This window comes from Bubalus kerabau, chromosome 7 (genome assembly GCF_029407905.1).
Source record: "Bubalus kerabau isolate K-KA32 ecotype Philippines breed swamp buffalo chromosome 7, PCC_UOA_SB_1v2, whole genome shotgun sequence".
Classification (NCBI taxonomy): domain Eukaryota; kingdom Metazoa; phylum Chordata; class Mammalia; order Artiodactyla; family Bovidae; genus Bubalus; species Bubalus kerabau.
This window is the reverse complement of record NC_073630.1, coordinates 105,102,875-105,128,249: the sequence shown is the minus strand read 5'-3', so window position 1 is coordinate 105,128,249 and position 25,375 is coordinate 105,102,875. Positions and strand designations below refer to the sequence as shown.

General features: G+C 41.3%; 1 protein-coding gene across 16 annotated transcripts in view; it reads left to right on the top strand.

The window, feature by feature from the left end:
- The window catches only part of MAPK10 (mitogen-activated protein kinase 10), a 374,268-nt gene that overhangs the window by 331,658 nt on the left and 17,235 nt on the right, over positions 1 to 25,375 (top strand). The window lies entirely within an intron of this gene.

The following is a 25,375-nucleotide window of genomic DNA, read 5'->3' as shown; positions in this document are numbered from 1 at the left end:
AAGAGGTACAAATGAGGGAAACATTTTCCTACTCTGCTGAGCTCATGATCTAGCCCTAAGCTCTCTTATTCTGGCATTCATTTATCCCTAGAGGTTCCTTGGATGAGCCTCAGAGGGCTGGTGCAAAACATACTGAAATTATATGCCTATAATTATGTGTGTACATCTTCCTATGGATATAGTTCATGAGTTTAATGAGATTTTAGAGTTTTTGCCTCCAATGTTTTTAAAAAACATTAGTCTGATTCAGAAAGTTTTGGATGAGGGAGCTACAAAAATATGTGTAATTGACTATTAGATTTGGCTATCGCTCATAGCTGTAGCCAAAAGAGTTAATGCCCTTCTTAAAAAAATCTCAGGTTGTGCCCTTGAGGTAATTTTTATTTGTATGAAAAGACCCTTCATCTACAAACGTTCTACTTTTTTTAGGCGGGGGTTCTCGGGAGAAAGGATAGGTAAATATAGGCACTATGCTTGCAAATTTTATTATGATTTTTTAAGTTTATTGAAGATATGAAAAGGTTTTCTGTGTTTTTAAGCAAGTTAAAAATGACATTTTTTTTTTCTAAGTAGAATTAATAGCCAATGTCTACTTTCCAAGTAGCCAGCTCTTTTCTTGTGCTATGGAACTTTCAGGGGTTCAGTTAGCAGGTTGGTGTATAGCTTCATGATGGCGTTGTTCTGCAATGAAGAACAGGTCTCCTGAGAATTAGCTGTTCAGTTTTCTCCATACTTTGCTTCCATTTTTCCCCTCCTAATTAAAGACTTCCTTCCTTTGCAGTATCCATTTTTCTCCCACCATGTTTGTCTCCGGAGATTTTTGGAATTTTGCCTATTTTCTAAGAAAGTGGATATGTTTTTTATTTATAAAAGAGAAACAAACAAATGAACAGCTAAAACACATAAAAAGGCCTAATTTCTTCAGTATGTAGGGGGGACCATAGGGTCAAGTTAGTCAGTCATTTTGTTTTAAAATTCATGCTTAAATTTGATTATGCTATCAAGGTAATGGCTTCCCTGGTGACTCAGTGGTAAAGAATATGCCTGCAGTGCAGGAGATCTCCTGAAATGCAGGAGATGCAAGTTCGATCCCTGGGTCAGGAAGATCCCCTGGAGAAAGAAAAGGAAACAGCAACCCACTCCAGTATTCTTGCCTGGAAAATCCTATGAACAGAGGAGCCTGTCAGGCTATGGTCCATGGGATCACAAGAGTCAGACATGATGTAGAGTCTGAACAACACCACATGCTATCAAGGTTAGGAGATAAATTGAGAAATTTCACATTCTAGGGAAATAATAGGAAACTATAATCCTTAATGGTGCTGAAAACAAATGTGTGGTCCTGTGAGAACAAAGCTATTAAATCTGAATGATATTTAGTTTGATTTTTTTAGCCCCAAATGAAAGCTATAGAGATGAAATCAGCAGAACTCTTCTAAGACCAGAAGTCTATAGTCTGGAAATCTGAGGAGCTGTAGAATCAGAAAAAGGGTGGCCGGGAAGTGCTCTTGAGTGCTAAATCATGCTAACCTTCAAATTCATGGAAAAGGCTGGATCTTAACATTTTCTTCTCGAGTGTGGAACCATTACTTGGGCCCTGGGGCATCCATTTTGCATGAGGAGAGGGTGGAATGGATTCACCCAAGGATGACACAGAATATTGAAAAGGTTACACTCCCTTTTTATAAGTCTATTAAAAGTTTATGGTCTTTCACAGAGTATGTAGTATAATAAAATTATTATGTCCCTTTCTAATGGCAAGACAGTCTTAAGAATGATAAAAATCACTTCTATAACTTGCTGCAGGTTTAATTTGGGATTTACAGGGTCATTTATTCACCCACAACATGTTGTAAAAGAATGAAATTTATTGTTTATGCAAATGCTTTTAATTGATAACCAAGAGACATTCCCCACAGTTTCTAATTCCAGGGAGGATATTATTTCCATCTTCATGTACTTTTTGAAAACTGAACTCATGTTCCTCTGCAAGTAGCAAGGGATAAAATAGCTATGCTTTGGGCACTTTTTCTGAAAATTTCTTATTTTAAGATGTTTGTTACTATGGACTGCCTAGCATAAACCATTTTTGGTGACTTCTTTTCATGACATATGCACCAGAATGCTGTTATAATGTTACAGCAATCTGTTACCACTTCTTTTTCTGAAGCAAGCTTGCTCGTGTTCCCTGCTCCATTGCCTTGGGTCGCCTATATAATTTCAAAGAAAAGTTTATCCCTGGCCAGAATTCTTACACATACACTCACAGAGAAGCTCTTAAGTGTTGAGTAGCTTCCCCACAAATAGAAAAGTGAAAGTGAAAGTCACTCAGTCATGTCTGACTCTTTGTGACCCCATGGACTGTATAGTCCATGGAATTCTCCAGGCCAAAATACTAGAATCTTTCACTTCTCCAGGGGATCTTCCCAACCCAGGGATCGAGCCCAGGTCTCCCACGTTGCAGGCAGATTCTTTACCAGGTAAGCCACAAGGGCAGCCCAAGAACACTGAAGTGGGTAGCTTATCCTTTCTCCAGCAGATCTTCCCAACCTGGGAATTGAACTGGGGTCTCCTGCATTGCAGGTGGATTCTTTACCAACAGAGCTATCTGGGAATCCCCCCACAAATAGAAGGCTTAGCAAAAATATAAGAAAAAAGAAAAAAAAGATTTGCAATGAGTTAATTTATAATATTGAGGCATATAACCTAGCTTCCTCAAACCAAGGGGTTCTAGGCAATGGGAGAAAACAAGGAGTTACAGAGTGAGGAGACCAAAGTCGTTATCTGGGGGATAGCAGAGCACAATGGAAACCACTCACAGTCCACAATTAAAGGTTATGTTACCTTTAATTCCCTAAATTTTCATTGAGTTTCAATCACATATAGTCTTTGAGGGCTCATTAATTATAATTATAAAATTACTTAATTCTTATTACTTAGTTTCTTATAATATAGGAGTGTTGATAGACAAAATAAATGAGAAATTTTGACCTCTGGTAAATTATATTAAAAAGAAAGATAAAGCGCTATAGAAGCCAAAAGAATAATGAATTTGTTATTGTTCAGTTGCTAAGTCAAGTCTGACTCTTTGGGACCCCGTGGACTGTAGCATACCAGGCTCCTCTGTCCTCCATTCTCTCTTGGAGTTTGCTCAAATTCATGTCCATTAGATGCTATCTAGCCATCTCATCCTCTGCCACCCCCTTCTCCTTTTGCTTTCAATCTTTCCCGGCATCAGGGTCTTTTCCAGGGAGTTGGCTCTTGGCATCAGGTAGCTAAAGTATTGGGGCTTCAGCTTCAACGTCAGTCCTTCCAATAAATATTCAGTGTTTATTTCCTTTAGGATTGACTGGTTTGATCTTCTTGCTGTCCAAGGGACTCTCAAGAGTCTTCTCCAGCACCACAATTCAAAAGCGTCAATTCTTTGGCACTCAGCCTTGTTTATGGTCCAACTCACATATCTGTACATGACTACTGTGAAAGCCACAGCTTTGACTATACGCACCTTTGTTGGTAAAGTAATATCTCCATTTTTAATACACTGTCTAGGTTTCTCATAGTTTTCCTTCCAAGGGGCAAGCATCTTTTAATTTCATGGCTGCACTCACTGTCTGCAGTGGTTTTGGAGCCCCCCAAAATAAAATTCGTCACTGCTTCCACTTTTTTCTCTTCTATTTGCTATGAAGTGATGGGACGGGATGCCTTGGTCTTGGTTTTTTGAATGTTGAGTTTTAAGCCAGGTTTTTCACTCTCCTCTTTCACCCTCATCAAGAGGCTCTTTAATTCCTCTTCACTTTCTGCCATTAGAGTTGTATCATCTGCATATCTGAGATTGTTGATATTTCTCACGGAAATCTTGATTCCAGTTTGTGAGACTTTCAGAAGGAAAGAAAGTCTTAAATGGATCAAAAAGGAAGGGGAAGTGTTAGCCAAATGAAACAGAGATTAAAGTGCAGAATCTTCTATTCAAAGGTTCAACCTGTTCAAAGACCAAGAGAGAAAAAACATTTTCTTGCAGTTCTTCTCAGGTAATTCAGTGTGACCAAGGGAGGGATCAGGTCAGGAAGCACCGTTAAGTCATTTTCAGAGAGAACCCACACTGAAAACAGAAAGGATGCCTGTAGGAATATTGATCAGAGATGTCTGTTGAGGTTGACCATTCTTTCTGACTGGTGAGATGGTGACCATTATCAGAAAGAGCAGTTAGGAAGCTGGTGAAGTAGTTGATATAAAAGATGATGGTAAAATGAACTTCAATGGCAGTGGGGATGAAAAAAGAATGATAGATTCAGGATGTTTTTGGTGGTATAATTGTCACAACTGATCTTTATCTATGAATTTTCCTATCTAACAATGTCAATAGATAAGATATTATATGTGAAAATGCTCAATAAATTTGAAAATACATGACGTTACTAAAGAGGGACTGTTTAGTTTGTGAGTGTAGTCAAAATCGTTTCAACCTAACGGTCTTAACCTTTATGACATAAGGGAAATGAAAATGCTGTTTATTTGTGTCTTATTAATGAAAAGCTCAATTAGAATTATTTTCTTTTTCATATCTCATTACTGAATGAAAAGGCATGCTCTTTTTTAAAAATAAAATCTATTATATGAAATGTTTTAAGAGGAAAAATAGGGACGATAGTTATGCCTTACATTAGGTCATAGTTCTCTATGATTGTGCTTGTAAGGAGGAAACTTGTGTTCTCAACCTGTATCTTCCACAGTGTACCCGAGAAACAATCATCAAGTCATCAACATGCGTTAAGGCAATTGTTCTCATTTTCTTGTCTGTGCTCTAAGACTTGGAGGATCTCAGTTCCCTGACCAGGGATTGAACCCAGGTCACCGCAGAGAAACCTGGAATCCTAACCACTAGGCAACCAGGGAAATCCCAAGGCAATAATTCTTGATGGGATGTGTGGGGTATGCTAGGATCTTGTGAGCAAATCAGTAGGAAATAATCCTTCATCATTAGGTGGTTCTGTTCCTTATCCAGTCATCTACCCACCCACCCCAGCATTCTGTTTCCACCATATGTATATACATTAGAAATGATTGCTCTAGGAACAATTTGAGGACAAAGGTTTAGTCTCATTCAATTGTATCATCTGTGTAACTACTTGTTCTTAGCACACTGCAAGTTCTCAGAATAATTAATTAAGGAAATGTTTTAATCACCTTCATATTGACTACTTTATTTAATCTTCCCATCTATATTCCTGTTACTCTGGCAAAAGAACCCCTACCACTATTTCTGGATACCATTTTTCCCATTTGACAAAATTTAGAAATGACTTTTACACAGTCCACAGCTAAAAACCTTGGTTCTAAACCAGTGGTTGTTGCACTATGTCATGATTTTCTTTAAAAACATCTATTATTTTTCATAAAGGAAATTCTTTAATAATGTTTGTATTGATGAAATTTAGAATAGAAGTGAAGTTACAATATTTGCTACTTTTTACCTGATAACCATCTTGTGTTTATAAAATGGTACATGAACATTTACTTATATAACGTGCCAAGTGTATTGAATCTAGGTGGGTAGTGTGCGTGTGTGTTAGTTGCTTAGACGTGTCTGACTCTTTGTGATCCCATGGACTGTAGACTGCCAAGCTCCTCTCTCCATGGAATTCTCCAGGCAAGAATACTGGAGTGGGTTGCCATTTCCTTCTCCAGGGGATTTTCCCTATCCAGGGATCAAAGGTACATCTCCTGCATAGCAGGCAGATTCTGTACCAGTGAGCCAGCAGGGAAATCCAAGGTAGGTAGAAGAAACAGTAATTACTAGATTAGCAGAACTCTTTATACATGATTGAAAAATTTCACTAATCCCAAATCTTTAATGTCATGTTCTTGGGCTCCCCTTGTAGCTCAGTCAGTGAAGAATCTGCCTGCATGCAGGAGACACTGGCTCAAGTCCTGGGTCAGGAAGATCCCCTGGAGAAGAAAATGGCAACCCACTCTAGTATTCTTGCCTGGAAAATCCCATGGACAGAGGAGCCTGGTAGGTTCACAGTCCATGGAGTCGCAAGAATTGGACACGACTTAGCGACTAAACCACCACCACCAAGATTTTTCACAGAGGTCACTACTAGGAAAGACAGAAAAGCAGAAACTTGTAATTTGAAAAAATGTATACTTTAATAAAACTATTTTGTAATAGGAAAAAGATGAATTTTTATGTTAAAATACATTAGCATTCTTTTAATGGCAGTAAAGAATAGGCACATCAGTTTTCCTTAGTAGAGTTTCTGTTTCTGTATTCATTGTGGATTCCTATTGGGGCTACTCTACTCGCTTATGCTAATTAGAGGAGTGTGGTTTTCTCTGGTTAATGTCTCTAGAATGAATTGCTACTGAGTCATGTTACTGATAGGGAAGTGCTGAAGGGCTTTTATCCCCTTGTTCCTTTTGCTTCTGCTTTGTGACTGTCCAACAGAGGTGCAAATGGCACGTGACCTTAAGAGGCTGACTATTTGATGTGTCGACTTTTCACCCAGGATGTTTTCCTATCTCCTTAATTTCGTCGTATAACGTATGATGGAGGCTAACATGGCCTTTTGCCTGTGGTAAGCCTTGCAGTAAAAGCTGTTGCTTCTCAGAATTTTAAGTTAACACTGTTTTTCTTTAGAACCTTCCACATGCCATCATCATATCATGTACAATGCTGAAGTGATCCATTTTTAGATCCATCTCCCCAACTCCACAGCTCTAATGTTCACTGTGAGTGCTTTTCGATTTACTACTAAGTGTTTCTGTCTGGTGTTTTTGTCATGTACTTATGACCACTTATGGCCATAAGCCAACTTTGCCACCAAAGGTAAAATGAGTGGTAGCTAGGTTGGTTTGACAATTTGGTTTCAATGCCAGTTACAGGTAACATAAAAGAGGTGACTAGTAATTCACAAAAGTCTTTGAGAGCATTGATTACCAATTATTTAGCTGATTCAGATAAAACAACTTGTTCTCAAAGGTATCTTAACCAAATTTATCGCACAATATTTGAAGTGGGAGGCAAAAGAAGAATCAAGATCCTTCCATTTCTCTCCAACCCTAAATGGTTACCTGATTCATGATGACTGTAAATTTCCTGAAAATGGTGAAATTTTTTTGTTGTCTGATAGTGGAGAATACAATGTTGGAGAAGTGAAGTCACTCAGTTGTGTCCAACTCTTTGCGACCCTGTGGACTGTAGCCTACCAGGCTCCTCCATCCATGGGATTTTCCAGGCAATAGTACTGGAGTGGGTTGCCATTTCCTTCTCCAGGGGATCTTCCCAACCCAGGGATCGAAGCCGGGTCTCCCACATTGTAAACAGACGCTTTACCATCTGAGCCACAAGGGAAGTGATGTCGGAGAAGGCAATGGAAACCCACTCCAGTAGTCTTGCCTGGAAAATCCCAGGAATGGGGGAGCCTGGTGGGCTGCTGTCTATGGGGTTGCACAGAGTCGGACACGACTGAAGCGACTTAGCAGCAGCAGTGGAGAATGTGATATAGATCGAATTTGGGGATTTGGCACAGAATCTGACTTAGATGGTTTGGTGAAATATAAGCATTGGGCATGTGATGGGACACTTAAATGTAGTCCAGATGTGTACCACCAGTTACACACATTACATGTATTTATTTATAAGAAATAGTATCATTCCTTGTCTGTTTCTTTTACTTCCAGGGAAATCTGAAGAGACTTACAGCAGATTTTTTTTTTTTTTTTGCATCATAAAACATAAATCTACATGGCTTCCCTCCATTATTTAATTTAGTTCTTTGCTATAATGTCTTCTCAAAGAAGCCTTGTCATATCTGTTATGTGCTGAGTACAGTGTTTGGCTCTGGTAAATGAAGATACAATCTTCATCCTCCAGACTTTGTCCCCACAATCTAGTGAGAAGTAAAACCACTAGGCATTAAGTGACAAGTAGTACAAATTTTAAGCTTCAGTTCAGTTCAGTTCAGTCGCTCAGTCATGTCTGACTCTTTGTGACCCCATGAATTGCAGCACGCCAGGCCTCCCTGTCCATCACCAACTCCCGGAGTTCACTCAAACTCACGTCCATCGAGTCAGTGATGCCATCCAGCCATCTCATCCTCTGTCATCTCCTTCTCCTCCTGCCCCCAATCCCTCCCAGCATCAGAGTCTTTTTCAATGAGTCAACTCTTCGCATGAGGTGGCCAAAGTACTGGAGTTTCAGCTTTAGCATTAGTCTTTCCAAAGAACACCCAGGGCTGATCTCCTTTAGAATGGACAGGTTGGATCTCCTTGCAGTCCAACGGACTCTCAAGAGTCTTCTCCAACACCGCAGTTCAAAAGCATCAATTCTTCGGCTCTCAGCTTTCTTCACAGTCCAACTCTCACATCCATACATGACCACTGGAAAAACCATAGCCTTGACTAGACGGACCTTTGTTGGCAAAGTAATGTCTCTGCTTTTGAATATGCCATCTAGGTTTGTCAAAGCACATTGAAAAAACTCAACTCAGTAATGTGAATTAGGGAAGGCTCTTTGGATGATTTTAGGTGAAATTTAGATGATTAATATCTAAACAGATGTATGAAAAATAAAGCAGGAGTCATCCAAATGAAAGAAAGGTAGAAGAAAGGGTTGGCAAAAAACTGAGAGCCAAGAGAGGGTTGGGAGAACTGCAGATCTTTGGGGGTGACTCAGTGGAGAAGGTTGAGAAACAATTGGGGCTGGTAAACAGGGACCACACAAGGAAGAAAAAGATGGGGGAGCGTGTGCTCTATCCTAAGGGTGAAGGGAAGCCATTCAAAACTACTATGTATAAAATAAATAAGCTACAAGGATGTATTGTACACCACCAGGGAATATAGCCAATATTTTCTAAAACTTTAAATGAAATATAATCTATGAAAATTATGAATCACTATGTTGTACACCTGAAACTAATATAACATTGTAAATCAGCTATTCTTAAAAAAAGAAAGCTAGCAAGCAGAACAATAGCATTATCTGATTTGAACTTCTGCAAGGTCACTCTCAGAGGATGAGGTGGTTGGATGGCATCACCGAGTCAATGGACATGAACTCAGGCAAATTTCAGGAGATGGTGAGGAACAGGGAAGCCTGATGTGCTGCAGTCCATGGGGTCACGAAGAGTCGAATAGGACTTGGCGACTGAACCACAAAGTCCCTCTGTACACAATGTGAGTCTCGAATAGAGAAAAGGGAAATGGAAGGTTGGAGGATAAATCTGTAGTAACATAGGTTAGAACTAGTGGCAGCCTGAGAAATAGACATGAGCAAAATATTTTTTAAATTTTATTTAAAACAATTTTATTGAAGTATAGTTGCTGTATGTTGTGTTAGTTTCTGCTGTATAGCAATGTGAATCACTTATGCATATACATATATTCACTCTTTTTTGGATGTCCTTCCCATTTAGGTCACCGCAGAGCATTGAGTAGAGTTCCCTGTGCTGTACAGTAGGTTCTCATTAGTTACCTGTTTAACACATCAGTTCAGTTCAGTCACTCAGTCATGTCTGAATCCTTGCGACCCCATGGACTGCAGCATGCCAGGCTTCCCTGTCCATCACCAACTCCTGGAGCCTAGTCAAACTATGTCCATTGTATCGATGATGCCATCCAACCATCTCATTCTCTTTTGTCCCCTTCTCCTGCCTTCAATCTTTCCCAGCATCAGAGTCTTTTCAAATGAGTCAGTTCTTTGCATCAGGTGGCCAAAGTTTTGGAGTTTCAGCTTCAACATCAGTCCTTCCAATGAATATTCAGAACTGATTTCTTTTAGGATGGACTGGTTGGATCTCCTTGCAGTCCAAGGGACTCTTGCATCTATACAAATGAAGCACACTTAGGCAAATAACAAAACTTAGTTGACTCAATGGAAAAGACCCTGATGCTGGGAGGGATTGGGGCAGGAGGAGAAGGGGACGACAGAGGATGAGATGGCTGGATGGCATCACCAACTCGATGCACATGAGTTTGGGTGAACTCTGGGAATTGGTGATGGACAGAGAGGTCTGGCGTGCTGCAGTCCACGCAAAGAGTCGAACACTACTGAGTGACAGAACTGAACTGAACTGAACCTTGATTACTCTGTAAGGAGTTAGAACAGAGGTCCTAATCTTGGCTACATGTTAGAATTACTCTGGGAGCTTTGAAATATCCTGGTGCTGAGATCTCACTCCAGGCCAGTCATATGAAAATCTCTGGGTGTGGGATTAAGGAATCAGCATTTTTAAAGTTCCCAGTTGACTTCAACCTGCAACCAAAGTTGAGAGCTCCTGGGTGAGAGCAATCTGATAAAAATGGTGAACTCGGGCTTTTAGTTAATGTTGCTTTTTGCTTTTTGCAACCACAAGGTGGCGGTATGACAATACAGTGCACACACAGGCCCTTCTGCTGCCCGGACTTAGAAATTTGTATCAGTAATGCTAATTAATAGCATTTTGAGGGTTCCTCCAACTACAGACAGCATTGACTTTTCCCCCCAGTTATTCTCTCTTGCTTTGGTTTGTTAAGAAAACTTTTAAACAGAAAACTTTACTTCAACAGGTTAAATTAGCAGGAACTGTTCTTTACCATCTGAGCCACCAGGGAAGCTCCATATAATAAGCTATAGTTGAGTGGAAAATGCAAAAAAAATAAACAAACAGATTTTACATTCAGATAGATTTGGGTTTAATGCTGCCTGTGCCACTTACCAACAGACTGTTTAATCTCTTTGTGCTTTAATTGTATGCCTAGAAGAGGAGGATTGTTAATTGGACTAAATGAGGTAATATGTGAAAATCAACTCTGTGTGAATGGTACTAGGATGGGGATCATGTCGAGCATGACACTGAGAAAGCTGTGATAGAGGCAGTTACACAAAGTCCAGAAAAGCTCAGAATATGGTACTTTCTCACCCATGTTCCTTTTCTGCATGGGCATTTCTTCTTTTGTGGTGTGTGTCCCATCTTTCACTTTCCTCTGGTAATACTGGTAATACTAGTATACCTCTGGTATACTAATACAAATAAACATGCTTTAGCTGCCTTCATTTAAAGAATAAAGAATCAGTCATTATTTTTTAAAATACACCATTAGCAATGGAAGTATCTTCCACCAATTTATAGTCAAGTTTCTGTAAAAAATTAGACTTTGTTCACAGTTACTCTAGTTCACGTCTCAAACCTTGAAATTGATGCTTTTGAACTGTACTGTTGGAGAAGACTCTCGAGAGTCCCTTGGACAGCAAGGATATCCAACCAGCCCATCATAAAGGAAATCAGTCCTGAATATTCATTGGAAGGACTGATGCTAAAGCTGAAGCTCCAATATGTTGGCCACCTGATGCAAAGAGCTGACTCATTGGAAAAGACCCTGATGCTGGGAAAGACTGAAGGCAGGAGGAGAAGCGGATGACAGAGGATGAGATGGTTGGATGGCATCACCAACTTGATGGACATGAGTTTAAACAGGCTCAGGGTGTTGGTGATAGACAGGGAGGCCTGGCGTGCTGCAGGCCATGGGGTCGCAAAGAGTTGGACAGGACTGAGCGAGTGAATGGAAGATCACCAGTGACTTCCTAAGGGCCAAGTCCAAAGAAAATTGGCAGCTTGTGCATCTTTGACATTTGAATAGACTATAAACACCCTCCTTCCCGATACATTCCCCACTGATCACTGTGATGACACCTTTCCTATTCTCTAGTCACCACTGCTGCTGAGTTGTTTTCTCTTCCCTTAGAACTGGGGATCCCAGGAGTCCTCTCCCATTACCCTAACTTCTTTTCTCCAGGGGTATCTTTGGCTTCCTTGCCCACCGCATGAATTTTAATTACTATGAATAACTTTCAAATCTATGCATTGTTACACATGGCTGTACTGAACTCCAGATCTGTAAATCTAGCAGTAGATTTAGATTGGCATTTAGACTGGCAACACAAAATTCACATGTTGAATTTTGAGCTGGACATACCCCCTGTCACCCCAAACTGATTCCTCTTTCTTCCCAACTTCGTACCTTTCAATCCACGGCATTACTTTCCACTCAGGTAATTGAACCAAATCCCTAGGAGTCACTCTACACATCTCCCTCTTCAAATCCAAATTGTCAAAAGATTCTCAATTTTTCACCACCTCCCGCAAAATACTTCACAACAGTGTTATTCAGCCTCAGAAGTCTTCATTTCTTACCTCACACTTAACGCTTTCACACATATCAGTCTGACGTCTGCACCAACACAGCTCTTGTTAAGGTCGCTAACTGTTGTGTCATTCATTCTTCCCTGGTCATCCTCCTCCCCTCCCTTACAGGATGCCCCCTGATAGCACATCTTCAAATGATCATCTGTGCATGAATCCCCTTCTCAGCTCCTCCTTGAGGACCCAGTGCCAGATGACTTAAAAAAGAAGAATTAATCAGATTGGTTTCCAAAGACAGATTTTATTAACCTTTTTTCCCTCACTGTAGAGTACTTTCAACTCATCAGACTTTTAAAGGGCATTTACTTCATCTGTAGTATTAGAGTGTTTAACTTCTATTTAAGAGCACAGACTTACTTCCTCAAACTTGTCTAAGCAATTAAAAAAAAATCAACTGGTAAGTATTACAAGCTGCCATTTGTCTACTTGGGCTTTCTGGTGGCTCAGATGGTAAAGAATCTGCCGGCAACACAGGAGACCCAGGTTGGATCCCTGGGTTGGGAAGATCCCCTGCAGAAGGGAGTGGCTAACCATGCTAGTAAAGTAATGCTCAAAATTCTGCAAGCCAGGCTTCAGCAATACGTGAACTGTGAACTTCCTGGTGTCCAAGCTGGTTTTAGAAAAGGCAGAGGAACCAGAGATCAAATTGCCAACATCCGCTGGATCATAGAAAAAGCAAGAGAGTTCCAGAAAAACATCTATTTCTGCTTTATTGACTATGCCAAAGCCTTTGACTGTGTGGATCACAATAAACTGTGGAAAATTCTGAAAGAGATGGGAATACCAGACCACCTGACCTGCCTCTTGAGAAACCTCTATGCAGGTCAGGAAGCAACAGTTAGAACTGGACATGGAACAACAGACTGGTTCCAAATAGGAAAAGGAGTACATCAAGGCTGTATATTGTCACCCTGCTTATTTAACTTCTATGCAAAGTACATCATGAGAAACGCTGGGCTGGAAGAAACACAAGCTGGAATCAAGATTGCCGGGAGAAATATCAATAACCTCAGATATGCAGATGACACCACCCTTATGGCAGAAAGTGAAGAGGAACTAAAAAGCCTCTTGATGAAAGTGAAAGAGGAAAGTGAAAAAGTTGGCTTAAAGCTCAACATTCAGAAAACGAAGATCATGACATCCGGTCCCATCACTTCATGGGAAATAGATGAGGAAACAGTGGAAACAGTGTCAGACTTGATTTTTTTGGGCTCCAAAATTACTGCAGATGGTGACTGCAGCCATGAAATTAAAAGACACTTACTCCTTGGAAGGAAAGTTATGACCGACCTGGATAGCATATTGAAAAGCAGAGACATTCCTTTACCAACAAAGGTCCATCTAGTCAAGGCTATGGTTTTTCCAGTGGTCATGTATGGATGTGAGAGTTGGACTGTGAAGAAGGCTGAGCACCGAAGAATTGATGCTTTTGAACTGTGGTGTTGGAGAAGACTCTTGAGAGTCCCTTGGACTGCAAAGAGATCCAACTAGTCCATTCTGAAGGAGATCAGCGCTGGGATTTCTTTGGAAGGAATGATGCTAAAGCTGAAACTCCAGTACTTTGGCCACCTCACGCGAAGAGTTGACTCATTGGAAAAGACTCTGATGCTGGGAGGGATTGGGGGCAAGAGGAGAAGAGGATGACAGAGGATGAGATGGCTGGATGGCATCACTGACTCGATGGACGTGAGTCTGAGTGAACTCCGGGAGTTGGTGATGGACAGGGATGCCTGGCGGGCTGCGATTCATGGGGTCGCAAAGAGTCGGACACGACTGAGCGACTGAACTGAACTGAAAAATTATTCAATATAAATGTTTATTTCCAGTCAAGAGGCTAAAATTTTAACAAGTTATATTCCTCAAAAATTTTAAATACATTTGGAAAACTTACCTCTGTATGTGTTGAGTCAAGGAAATTTTAAAGCAAAGTTTTCACATTTCTTTTAACAGGTTTTCTGATATCATTTTGTACTAAAATACACTTATCTTGGTTGAAGCCTTACCATAAATCATGCATGCTTTGGTAGTGCTCAGACTGCAAAGGTTAATAAGAAAAAACAAAGCATATTTCACTAGGACAGAATATAAGTTTCTTTGATCCAGCTGCTGAATTAATAGAGAATGCACACATAGAAAGACAATGCTATTTAAGGCTTTCATTGGCATTTTAAACAAGAGAGCAAATACACACCGAGAAAAAAGGTAAAACAAAACCATCCTGTATGCTGAATTAGGGTAAAATAAGCAGAAAGCAAACACCAGCATCTTCATGATTGTCGTATGGTCAGAACATGACTGATATGGAAAAAATGTTAATTCAGGGCTTAAAGATGAATACAAAGAACAACTTAGTGCAATTTAGCTCTTTTATATCTGGATTCATATGTGGAGAGACCCTGATGTTGGCCAGGGTATTGTGACAAAAAGCCTTTTGGAATATGTATTGACTACTCAGGTGATAGCTGCCAGATCCAGTTGCATGTATAGACTGACAGAAAATGGGAACAGAAATCAGAGTGGCAGCCTTAAATTTGTCATTAATGAAAATCTTTTGTGACTGTTGAATTATTCTGTTTAACATTTATTCAACTCTAAGAAGTTATGACCAACCTAGATAGCATATTCAAAAGCAGAGACATTCCTTTGCCAACAAAGGTCCATCTAGTCAAGGCTATGGTTTTTCCAGTGGTCATGTATGGATGTGAGTGTTGGACTGTGAAGAAGGCTGAGTGCCAAAGAATTGATGCTTTGAACTGTGGTGTTGGAGAAGACTCTTGAGAGTCCCTTGGACTGCAAGGAGATCCAACCAGTCCATTCTGAAGATCAGCCCTGGAATTTCTTTGGAAGGAATGATGCTAAAGCTGAAACTCCAGTACTTTGGCCACCTCATGTGAAGAGTTGACTCATTGGAAAAGACTCTGATGCTGGGAGGGATTGGGGGCAAGAGGAGAAGAGGATGACAGAGGATGAGATGGCTGGATGGCATCACTGACTCGATGGATGTGAGTCTGAGTGAACTCCAGGAGTTGGTGATGGACAGGGAAGCCTGGTGTGCTGCGATTCATGGGGTTGCAAAGAGTCGGACATGACTGAGCGACTGAACTGAACTGAACTAAAGAATTTTTCATTCCATTTTTTCTCATAAGAGATAATACATTTTACTTGTAATTCTGCCACTAATTAATTCTATTCAGTTCAGTTCAGTCCCTCAGTTTGGTCCAACTCTTTGCAACCGCAGGGACTGCAGCACACCAGGCTTCCCTATCCATCACCAACTCCAGGAGTTTGCTCGAACTCATGTCCCTCAAGTCGGTGATGCCATCCAATCATCTCATCCTCTGTTAACTCTATGACCATGGACAAATCACATATGATCACCAAGTTTTCATATTCTCATTTGCAAATTAAATGAAGGTGGCACTAGATAATCTCTCAACCCTCTTTCATCACTAGCCTTCTACGATGCTGTTGATAATAAGATTATCTTGAAGATTAAGGAAAGAAGAATTCATATATTTTCAGTTCAGTTCAGTTCAGTTGCTCAGTCATGTCTGACTCTTTGTGACCCCATGGACTGTTGATGGAATTATATAGGCCAGAATACTGAAGTGGGTAGCCTTTCCCTTCTCCAGGGGATCTTCCCAACCCAGGAATCAAACCCAGGTCTCCTGCATTTGCAGGTGGATTCTTTACAACTGAGCTATCAGGGAAGCCCTACTCAGTTAAGAACTATTACTTAAGCATATGATATAAAACTTTGAGTCTGTCACACAGAGTGAAGTAAGTCAGAAAAAGGAAAACAAATATTGTATATTAGCACATATACATGGGATCTGAGGGCTTCCCAGGTAGCTCAGTGGTAAAGAATCCCCCTGCAATGCAGGAGACGTAGGTTTGATCCCTGGGTCAGGAAGATCCCCTAGAGAAGGAAATAGCAAGCCACCCCAGTATTCTTGCCTGGGTAATCCCAAAGACAGAGGAGCCTGGCAGGCTACAGTTCATGGGACTATAAGGAGTCAGGCATGATTTAGCTACTAAAGAGCAGCAGCAGCATATAGAATCTAGAAAGATGGTATAGATGTTCAGATGAATCTGTTTGCATGCCAGGAATAGAGACACAGATGTAGAAAATGGACATGTGGACACAGAAGGGGAAGTAAGATGTGAGAGGAGTTGGGAGAGTAAGATTGACATATATGCACTGCCATGTGTAAAGTAGGTAGCTAGTGGGAAGCTGCTGTGTAGCACAGGGAGCTCAGCTTGGTGCTCTGTGAGGTTGGTTGGGAATGGGGGTGTGGGGAGGGAGGTTCAAGAGGGAGGGGATATATGTATACTTATTGCTGATTCTTTTGAACTGTGGTGTTGAGAAGACTCTTGAGAATCCCTTGGACTGCAAGGAGATCCAACCAGTCCATCCAAAAGGAAATCAGTCTTGAATATTCATTGGAAGGACTGATGCTGAAGCTGAAACTCCAATACTTTGGCCACCGGATGCAAAGAACTGACTCATTGGGAAAGATCCTGATGCTGGGAAGGGTGGAAGACAGGAGGAGAAGGGGATGACAGAGGATGAGATGGTTGGAATGGCATCACCTACTCAATGGACATGAGTTTGAGCAAGCTCTGGAAGTTGGTGATGGACAGGGAAGCCTGGTGTGCTGCAGTCCATGGGGTCTCAAGGAGTCGGACATGACTGAGCGACTGAACTGGACTGAACTGATAGCTGATTCACATTTTTGTATAGCAGTAACCAAGACAACATTATAAAGAAATTATACTCCAATTAAAAAAATGAAGTTGCAAGAGAGAGCAACTTGTACCTTAGGAGAATCAACTAGGAATTTAAATAGATGCTGATTAAAAAGATCTCTTCAGCAAGAAATCATGCCCATCCATAAGAACTCAAGAGATTGCCCCCCCAAATCCATATTCCTTAATTTCAATCTTATTATGTAGAAATATACTCTTTTATGTACTGTCTGGCAGTACTAATGTCTGAGTTTCACATTCCCCAAAATGCAGAAAATGGAGGAGAATGCTGACATGTTGTCCTTGAGCAGGAAAGGGTACAGCTGCAAGTGTTGAGACTCCAAGTGGTAGAAGAACGTTGCAGTTCAGTTATTTTCTCCACCCTCCCAGTTGCAGTATCCCTGACATCCCTAATAGGCATATTTCAGCATCGCCAAGTAGGCTGCTCACATAATTGTCGTCCAAGCACTTATGAGAGTGAAGGAGCCGAGGGCTATTAGCAACTGCGAGGACAGCAAGCACGCACGGTGACTGTGCTGGGCAAGCTGAGAAGTACAGTCCTCCGTATGCTTCACACAAACCCTCTCTACTGATGTTTCTATTTCCTGTGTTACAAAGATCCTAATTTAAATATTGTTCAGATATTATTTCATTATCCCTTATTTTAGATTCGTCTCAATTACTATTTGCTCTGAATCATTCTTCATATTCTTAAACTTTTAATCAAAAGTCTATCATTAATTAACTTTGTAACTTCAAGATATTTTTTTAAAACATTTTTGAATCCCAGCTTCCTGATTCGAGGATTATTACACTGTATATAAAAGCCTAGTGTACAGTATCTTCTCAGAAAAAAATATTGCTTCCCTTATTTAGATATAGAAGAGATAGAATTAGATATAGAAGAGTGATCTTCATTTATGAAGCCCTGCTTCCCAGGTGGCACTATTGGAAAAGAACCCACTTGCCAATGTAGGAGACATAAGAGACACAAGTTGGATCCCTGGGTCGGGAAGATCCCCTGGAGAAGGGCATGGCAATCCACTTCACTGTTCTTGACTGGAGAATCCCATGGACAGAAGAACCTGGCAGGCTACACTCCATGGCTTTGCCAAGAGTTGGACATGACTGAAATAACTTAGCACATACCAAGATACTTAGGGGAGCAGATCTAAGAGCATTGTAACATTTTTCTTTAGTGTCACAATCTATTATGCAGTTTTTTGCTTTATTCATATACCATATCCATGTTAGCATTGAGGATATTTCTTCTATATTGTTCCTGTCTTTTAGGTGCTAGCTTGTATTAATGTTCCCCACCAAGAATCTATCTGGATCTTTATGGGCATGATAGCAATTTTGAAGTTTGGAAACCTTGATGGGTTTCAGAGGCATACTTTATCATGCCTTTCTGGTATTTTCAAAGCCAAAATCTTTATTTTATTTACAAGAAACTTCCAATTACTTCTTTTTTATTTTTTAAACCCTCTGATCACTGCACCTCTATAGCAATATTCTCATTCTCCATGTATTTCTGTAAATGTTCCTTTCCCCTCCTCTTGTTTCCCCCACCTCCTCCTTCTTTAACTCATCTTCCTCTGGCCAACCTTTAAATTTTGGTGTCTGACAGGGGTCCATTTTGGCCCTTTACTCTTTCTTCCTGCTTTGACTTCAGCAAACTCCTCTTGCTGATAGTCTCAAATAAATGTCTCTGCTCCTGCTGCTAAGTCGCTTCAGTCGTGTCCAACTCTGTGCGACCCCATAGACGGCAGCCCACCAGGCTCCCCTGTCCCTGGGATTCTCCAGGCAAGAACACTGGAGTGAGTTGCCATTTCCTTCTCTGGTGCACGAAAGTGAAAAGTGAAAGTGAAAGTGAAGTCGCTCAGTCGTGTCCAACTCTTAGTGACCCCATGGACTGCAGCCCATCAGGCTCCTGTGTCCATGGGATTTTCCAGGCAAGAGTACTGGAGTGGGGTGCCATTGCCTTCTCTAGCCAATGGCATTTCTATGAACACCATATTATATGTTTGATTAGCAAATAACCATCTCTGCCCACATAACACTAAGGCTCATTTCTCTATCAATCTCATTTTCTATTTTTTTACTCTATTTTCAGTTGACTCCACCAATATTGCCATTGTCTAGCTACTGTGCTTAGAAACCTGGGAGTCATTCTTCCCCATCACACACACTCCATCAAAAACAAAATTCTAGCAATTTGGTTTATTAATATTTATTAAGGATTCTTTTTTAATTTGATTTACAGAATTTTGTTGTTTACTGTCAAACCTCAACATGAATCAGCCATAGGTATACATATATCTCCTCCCTTTTGAACCTCCCTCCCATCTCCCTCCCCATCCCACCCCAAGAATTAAGGATTCTTGAATCCATGTTTTCTATCTATTTTTACCTTCTCCACCCCAGCCAGACCTTTTAGTGTTTTTTCTAGATGGTGCAGCAGCTCCCTGACTCTTCTCTGTGATTCTAGTTGTGTCTTTCTTGACTCTGGCCATAGATTTGGCCATGCTATTCTCTTTCATTCTTCAGTGGGTTCTCCCCTATTAGAAAAACATCTTCATTTCAGTCTGCACTCAATATGCCAGCAAATTTGGAAAACTTAGCAGTGGCCACAGGACTGGAAAAGGTCAGTTTTCATTCCAATCCCAAAGAAAGGCGATGCCAAAGAATACTCAAACTACCTCACAATTGCACTCATCTCACACGCTAGTAAAGTAATGCTCAAAATTCTGCAAGCCAGGCTTCAGCAATACGTGAACCATGAACTTTCAGATGTTCGAGCTGGTTTTAGAAAAGGCAGAGGAACCAGAGATCAAATTGCCAACATCTGCTGGATCATGGAGAAAGCAAGAGAGTTCCAGAAAAACATCTATTTCTGCTTTATTGACTATGCCAAAGCCTTTGACTGTGTGAATCACAATAAACTGTAGAAAATTCTGAAAGAGATGGGAATACCAGACCACCTGACCTGCCTCTTGAGAAATTTGTATGCAGGTCAGGAAGCAACAGTTAGAACTGGACATGGAACAACAGACTGGTTCCAAATAGGAAAAGGAGTTCATCAAGGCTGTATATTGTCACCCTGCTTATTTAACTTCTATGCAGAGTACATCATGAGAAATGCTGGGCTGGAAGAAACACAAGCTGGAATCAAGATTGCCGGGAGAAATGTCAATAACCTCAGATGACACCACCCTTATGGCAGAAAGTGAAGAGGAACTAAAAAGCCTCTTGATGAAAGTGAAAGAGGAGAGTGAAAAAGTTGCCCTAAAGCTCAACATTCAGAAAACGAAGATCATGGCATCTGGTCCCATCACTTCATGGGAAATAGATGAGGAAACAGTGGAAACAGTGTCAGACTTGATTTTTTTGTGCTCTAAAATCACTTCAGATGGTGAATGCAGTCATGAAATTAAAAGACGCTTACTCCTTGGAAGGAAAGTTATGACCAACCTAGATAGCATATTCAAAAGCAGAGACGTCACTTTGCCAGCAAAGGTCCATCTAGTCAAGGCTATGGTTTTTCCTGTGGTCATGTATGGATGTGAGAGTTGGACTGTGAAGAAGGCTGAGCGCTGAAGAATTGATGCTTTTGAACTGTGGTGTTGAAGAAGACTCTTGAGAGTCCCTTGGACTGCAAGGAGATCCAACCAGTCCATTCTGAAGGAGATCAGCCCTGGGATTTCTTTGGAAGGAATGATGCTAAAGCTGAAACTGCAATACTTTGGCCACCTCATGCGAAGGGTTGACTCATTGGAAAAGACTCTGATGCTGGGAGGGATTGGGGGCAGGAGGAGAAGGGGACAACAGAGGATGAGATTGGCTAGATGGCATCACCGACTCGATGGATGTGAGTTTGAGTGAACTCTGGGAGTTGGTGATGGACAGGGAGGCCTGGCATGCTGTGATTCATGGGGTCACAAAGAGTTGGACACCACTGAGCAACTGAACTGAACTGAAACCGTTCTTGATCCAGCCTTTCTCTGACCCATCTGTTTCTCTAGGCATGGCCCTCTTGTCCCTTCTGACCACATAAGTTATGGTTTATGACCACAGATGCTTCTTGTTCTCTTGCTGTGTGTGTGCACCTGAGCAGAGAAACACACACACCACCACGGCCACAATCACCACCACCATCCTCACCACCATCATCATTCTGTTTTCTGGATTCTGTGGCCTAGAGTCATCTTTTTCCTTTCCTCACTTTACCTTGTCAATATCAAGATATTTTTTACTCACTGAACTGTACAAGTATCATCTACTCCAAGAAGCAAAAGACTTTGCTTAGGGTTTCTTCACTCGGCTCCCATATACCACCTATGTATTTCTTTTATTTTTCATGTTGTATGTTAATTACCTGTTTTGCATAAGTTTTACCCTGCTAAATTCTGAGTTCCTTGAAGTCAAGCAGTCGTATTATTCACTTTCAAAATATCGATTTCTAATATAGCCTAGCATACATATGGAGATGGCAGTGACACCCCACTCCACTACTTTTGCCTAGAAAATCCCAAGGATGGAGGAGCCTGGTGGGCTGCAGTCCATGGGGTTACTAGAGTCGGACACGACTGAGCGACTTCACTTTCACTTTTCACTTTCATGCATTGGAGAAGGAAATGGCAACCCTCTCCAGTGTTCTTGCCTGGAGAATCCCAGGGACAGGGGAGCCTAGTGGGCTGCTGTCTATGGGGTCGCACAGAGTCAGACACGACTGAAGCGACTTAGCAGCAGCAGCAGCAGCGTACATATACTGGGTGCCCCGAACCTTTATTGAATGAATGAATTTAATAAATGAGTAAGTCAACCCCAATATCTACTAACTCATAGTTCCTTGTATTTGGCCATGTGTTTATCTAATTTAACTGAAAACATTTGTACCTGTATATATGGTGTCATTAATATAAAACACATCTAATCCATTAACTTATGACATGCAATCTATATGAATTCCTAAAAGAACTTAAAACAGGTAAACAGAGTTCAAATCTTCAAGAGGAAAGAAATCGTCAGTCTCTTGAAGAATATGCAAAAGCATGCAAGATATAAGCCCTGCTAACTCTCCATAGATTATTCTTAATTTCTTCTCATCCTTAATTTTCTCACATCTCAATTTGTTCAAATCTACTAAACTTTCTTAAAATACTCTCTGGGGCACTTCTCATGATACTCCTCATTTCCTTCTTATTTAGAATGTTACCTGGGAAGAGAGAATCCTTCCTGTTTAGTAAGGTGGGGAAAGGAAACAACAGAGCAATAGACCCCTAGCTTCATTTAACAGGGAAAGGCAGGGGGTGTATGGACCACTGCATGCTGATGATAGCTGTCTGAGCACATGCATATGTATGTTGGAATATGACATTACTCTTTTTGGATTATTGGTCAATTGCTATTTTATATTGCGATGTAGAAACATCTTTATGTGAAGTACCCTTCCATTGCAGGTGATCGAATCCCCTCTTTTAAAACAGACAAACAAACAAACATGTTGCTCTTTCAACCATAACGCTAATGCAGGTGTGTTGAAAGCAGTCCTTTTGATTTGTTGAAAGGTAACATCTTGGACTCAGTAGTCTGCTTTCTTTCTTTATAGTTTGCAGTTAGAGTGTAATACTTCGTGCTTTCTACATCAGCAACAGCGATCTGCTGAAGCTCCAAGGAAAACCTCTCTCAAACAGTTTAGTTGCAAAGAGAATATGGCATTCATGAGCTTTGGCAGGAAATAACACTCTTGAGCCATGTTCCGTTTTGAAACTTGAAAAATCCACTGCTTGGAGATGTCAGCCACAAAGGGTCCTGAGCTGAGTCTCTTGTTAGAAGAGGCAGCAACAGTGCACAGAGCTCGGGCGTGTGGGCAGAGGGGGAGTGGGGGGCTCTGAGAGCTTGTGTGCCTCCCTGCGGGGGGCCTGGACAGGGCTCACTTAGAGAAGACCTCACCATGGCTTTATGTAAGCTCAGTAAGAGGCAAAGCAGAAAACCTGCCGCTTGGGAAAAGTGTCTTTACATAACCAGAGTTTGGCTTTGCGTTAGATTACTTAGATGACATTTTCACAAATCATCAAAAATAACCTGATTTTCCTCATGCACTCATTAAATCATCATATTGCTATAACTGGGGCATGTGTGCTTAGTCATTCAGTGGTGTCCGACTCTGTGCGACCCCATGGACTGTAGCCCACCAGGCTTCTCTGTCCATGGGAATTCTCCAGGCAAGAATACTGGAGGGGGTTGCCATGCCCTCCTCCAGGGGATCTTCCCAACCCAGGGATCAAACCCAGGTCTCTGTCATTGCAGGAGGATTCTTTACCGGGTGAACCACCAAGGAATCACAGTAGCTGGTTTAAAACCTCTGTCCCAGTAGCAATCGTAGATTTTGAAGGAATGTCTGACCTCATCAGTAGTTGTTTCTCAGTAATTCCATATGGTGTTAAGCTGCCCCACGACAACTGGTCAAAGTCTTTCATTTTCATATCCAACTCCTTCTGTGATATGTGACACTGGCCCAGCATACTAAGACTAACGGGAGCGTTCCTGTCTGTTATGATGCAGGCTGCCAGAGATTCTGCACACAGTAAAGAACCATGTGATACTAGGGTGCTGCCCATGGGTCAAAGACCTTCCCACACAAGCCAGAAACTTTCTCTGAAAATCTTGCCCAAAGTCTTCCTGTGATAGCCCTTGTGAGGGAGGCTGTCCTCAAAATGAACAGGCTTCACAGGTGGCTCAGCAGTAAAGAATCTGCCTGCCAATGCAGGAGACACAGGAGATGTGCATTCAAACCCTGGGTGGAGTGGATCCCCTCAAGTAGGAAATCACAACCCATTCCAGTATTCTTACCTGGAAAATTCCATGAACAGAGGCACCTAGTGGGCTACAGTCCATGGCTCCCAAAGAGATACAACTGAGCGACTGAGTGTGCACACACATCCTGATAGACCTGAGTCACTTTATTGAGAGCAACTGTTTCTTATAAAAAACTGCTGCTTTTGGAGTATTGGACAGCGTGAATTCTGGGGCCCCTGTCTCATGACACCAGATGTTTGCAGCTCTTTTTTTTTTTTTTTCACTGAAGCCATTGTTGGCCAATATACCTCCTTCTCTCTCACCTCTTTCTTTCTCTAAGAGATTTTTTTTCTTTCCCTCTTCCTTGAGCTGAATTGGAGCTACCATGTCACCATGATAGAATTCTCTAGGTCCAAGATTTGGGAGGAGCAGGTTAAGGAATCTGTCTGAGATCTCCTTCCTAAAAGGCACCTCAATTTGTGAAAATTTCTCCTTTTCCATATCCAAATCCCTCAGAGCAAGAGGAAGGCATATGTTAGGCTAAAAGTTCCGTCATATCCTTTTCCTAGAGAGGGTTAACTCGGGCCCCTCAGGGGTCCAAGGTGAGTGAACCTTGAACCCGTCTAGAGAACTGGCAGTTGCTTCTGCCTGAGGGGAGGAAATATATTAAAACATTTAAATATAGGGCACCCAGCTATGTGTAAAAATGTCTTATGATGCTTCAAGAAAATAAAAATTGATTCAGATCAGATCAGATCAATCGCTCAGTCGTGTCCGACTCTTTGCGACCCCATGAATCGCAGCACGCCAGGCCTCCCTGTCCATCACCAACTCCCGGAGTTCACTGAGACTCACATCCATCGAGTCAGTGATGCCATCCAGCCATCTCATCCTCTGTCGTCCCCTTCTCCTCCTGCCCCCAATCCCTCCCAGCATCAGAGTCTTTTCCAATGAGTCAACTCTTCGCATGAGGTGGCCAAAGTACTGGAGTTTCAGCTTTAGCGTCATTCCTTCCAAAGAAATACCAGAGCTGATCTCTTTCAGAATGGACTGGTTAGGTCTAAATATTCTTTTATGCTGGAGGCTAGTACTATGGTCTGTTGAGAGGCATTGAAGACTCTTCTTCACAAGGCTCTAAAAATGGAACAGAATCTTATCAGTCTGGGATAATTTTAGCAGGGTTCTGTTAGAGGGCTAGTGAATGGACAAAATGCAACTTCTGGGTCCTTGTTATCAAGTGTCTTGTTTGCATTCTAAAGAGAGTGAGTGTATGCCTGCTCCATTGTTTCCAACTCTTTGCGATCCCATGAGGCTCTTCTGTAAAAGGGATTACCCCGGCAAGATACTGGAGCAGGTTGTCATTTCCAAACTGAACATTAATTGGTAACACATGAGTTCTGAATTAGATTTTGGAAAGTGAACTCTCAGGTTTTGGATTCTGCTGCCTTATTTGTTAGCAGCAAATATTGGCATATAAATGAATCCTTCATAAGTTTGTTGGGGCAATTTAAACTTCTTCACCACTGTAATTACTCCACAATTTATATGAGATTCTGATCATCCCTAAAATCAGTGAATAGCAAGATATTCTCCTTCACTGTAAGAGTTTATTTTTAGGCTATTATAGAAAGCTTATTGTCTGT